This window comes from Nannospalax galili, unplaced genomic scaffold, assembly GCF_000622305.1.
Source record: "Nannospalax galili isolate Female #2095 unplaced genomic scaffold, S.galili_v1.0 scaffold20, whole genome shotgun sequence".
In the NCBI taxonomy this organism is placed as follows: Eukaryota; Metazoa; Chordata; class Mammalia; order Rodentia; family Spalacidae; genus Nannospalax; species Nannospalax galili.
Genome location: NW_008346414.1, coordinates 56,686 through 59,801, shown reverse-complemented (window position 1 = coordinate 59,801; position 3,116 = coordinate 56,686). Strand labels below are relative to the sequence as shown.

The 3,116-nt window shown below is 36.7% G+C and overlaps 1 protein-coding gene across 1 annotated transcript in view; it reads left to right on the top strand.

The window, feature by feature from the left end:
- Window positions 1–3,116, top strand: part of LOC115071987 (E3 ubiquitin-protein ligase FANCL-like) — a 75,201-nt gene that overhangs the window by 15,455 nt on the left and 56,630 nt on the right. The gene's annotated exons all lie outside the window — the stretch shown is intronic.

The following is a 3,116-nucleotide window of genomic DNA, read 5'->3' as shown; positions in this document are numbered from 1 at the left end:
CAATAAAATGCATGACTGATCTCTCAGAGTATAACATCTAAGAGAGATTGGTTGGTCGTACTTAATGATATAGCATGAAATATAAATAATTTTGTATATAGCTACAGATTCCTGAAGAACTTGTTAGTCTTCATTTTATGGGTATCATAGTTAAAAAGAGTAGCTGGTTGTTCAGTTAATCAATTTTGCATGAAATATTTATTTTATATACCCACAGAGATGTCATTACTTTCTTAAACCCTTTTTATTGCCACATTTTCGGTACAAACAGAGGAGTGGTCGTGGTGAATCGCCTATGACCTAGCTTCAACTTTTTGTCAATCATAGTCCTCTGACAATTTTAGGAGAGACTGTAATATTTTAACAGGAAATCTTGGCTATTGTGTCTATTCCTTCATAAAAATATCAGTATGTATCCAATAGCTAAGTGCTTTTCATCTTTTTAAAATGTATGATTAGACTGGTGAGATGTCTCGGAGTAAAGGTACCTGGTATGCAGGTCTGGTGACTTGAATTTGAGCTCCAGAACCCAAAAACAAGCGGAAAGTGAGGACTAGCTTCACAAAGTTGTTCTCTGACGTCCACATGTGCATGTGGCATGTACATTTCCCAGCAAACATGATGTGCTCATACACACACACAAATAATAAAATAATAATAAGGTTTTGTAATACAGAGTTATAGCCTGAGTGAAATTAAAGCTAATCCTTACAGCTGCTTTGCTTCTGTCAGAATGAGCAAGGTCTGCACTCTGTCAAACTGACCCGTCTGTCCACTCTCACGAAGGCTAATCTCTGCAGCGTCTCCTCTTGACCCTACTCTTCTTCTTTCGTGTCATTCATTTGCTGGGTAAAAATAACCATAAGATGTCTCACATTATAGATTTATTTTGCTAGATATTTGTTGACTCTTTTAACATACTCTCCTGATGGTTAAGCACCCCTTACCTGAAAATCCAAAATGTTAGAAATTCCAAACTTTTTGAACATTGGCATGACACAAATGCCACACTGTAAAACTTTGTTTCATGCAAAAAATTCCTAACTGTATTTGAAGTATCCTTCTGCCTATATGTATTAGCTGTAGATGAAGTATGAATATTGTGTTTAGGTTTTGAATCCATCCCCAAGATATGCATACACATATTTTTCTTCCCAAGCATTTTAGGTAAGTGATAATCAACTTGTATTTTCTTTGTAATCTTCCAGCTAGAGCTTGGCCCACTTATTTTGGTATGAATGAAGGATTGGTGCTTTTTACTTATTGTAATGCATTAGGAATTATATGATGTCTGATTATTCTTCAGTAAGTAAAGATTGTTCAATAGGTTTAAATGTATCCAATATAAAGTTTCCTATCAACTTATAAAAAATGGTGACTTTTTAAAACAAATCAAACCATCAGTCATTTGCTTTTATTAACCAAAATTTTTTTTATAAAAAAGAACCCTGACCATTATTTGGTTAGTTAGAGGTGTAACTCATATTAGAACAGCAGGATAAGTGCTTGTTTGTTTCCTTTTCTTGTGACAGGGTCTCACTGTGTAGCTGTGGCTGACCTGGAACTTGCTGTCTAGACTCATCTAGCCTCTAACTCGCCAAGATCCACCTGCTTCTGCCCCCTTAGCGCTAGGGTTTAAGATTTGCACCACCACATCTGTCCCTTTTCCTTTTTTAAAAAAATGAAATTTTAGAATAATGACTTATTGCTTAGCAACAGTCACAGAGAACTAAAGATGTTTTTAAAGTATCGTTCTTATCTCATGAGTGTTTATATAATTCATTAGCTTTGATCCATGGTAATAATTTTCTCCCAATTCTTCAGTTTTTCCCTTTTTGCTCAGTTCAAGCTGCTTCATGTTGACTCCGGTTATGATAATGCAGTCTTCTTGGCTTGTGACGCCTGTTTCTCCAGACATACTTGTACTAGAACAGTAATCAGCCTTCTCTAAATCTTTATTTGGGAAGTGGTATTTGTATACACAGTGTGGGAGCTGGAGTACTCTGTGCTCTTACAACTTTGTGTCTTTTCAGTGGACAAAGCTGGGGAAAAGCATGTTAGAAAGAGACAAAGTTACTGTGAGTTCCTGGTGATGCTTTATTTGGCCTTACGGGGGTTTTCTTGGCTTTTATGCTTTTGTGTTGGGTTCTACGGGTAGTACATTTATTTATTTTGGTTACTGTGTTGGTTCCCTTTGCCTCTGTGTCAGAACAACTGAGGAAACTTGGGTGAGAGGGAGATATTTGAGTGCTTATATCAGAGCTTCCAGTCCATGGTCACTTGGCCCCATAGCTTGTAGGTTCCCACGTGGTGAAGTGGAAGACTGTGGTTGGGAGGAGCGTGTCCTGGAGTGAAGTGGCTCATCTCATGGTGGACTGAAGGCAGAGAGTGCCAGGAGGGCAGGGGCAAGATAGGCCTTCAAACCCTGCCCCTTTACTTCCTCCAGCCAGGCCCGTTTCTTAATAGCACACCCATCTCTGAACTCATCTGTAGGTTGAGCCATTGTTGAAGTTTACCCCGTCAGGATCTCAGTAATGTTTTTCATGGAGGAGCAAACCTTCATCACATGAGCTTTTCAGAGGGACCCTCAGATCCAAACCATAGCAGTTATGTGGAACTTAGCTTCCATCAAAATTATGGTACCAACATTGCTACTGACAACTAAAAACATTTCGGTATTTCCTACTTTGTAGTCATTTTTGAGACCTTTTATGCTTAGTGTACATTTCGGTTTATGGTTAATATATATTGAAAGCTTGGTTACTAGATTTTTTCTGAGTCCATTTTTTATTGATAAAATACTTGGTATAAGGATCATTTAGAATCCATTTCTGAATTTCAATTTCAATTTCTACTGACAACTAAAAACATTTCGGTATTTCCTACTTTGTAGTCATTTTTGAGACCTTTTATGCTTAGTGTACATTTCGGTTTATGGTTAATATATATTGAAAGCTTGGTTACTAGATTTTTTCTGAGTCCATTTTTTATTGATAAAATACTTGGTATAAGGATCATTTAGAATCCATTTCTGAATTTCAATTTCAATTTGTGTATCTATAAAAATTAGTAAAGATTATCAAAGTTATAAACTACAAAGGGTAAGGCAAAGAAGC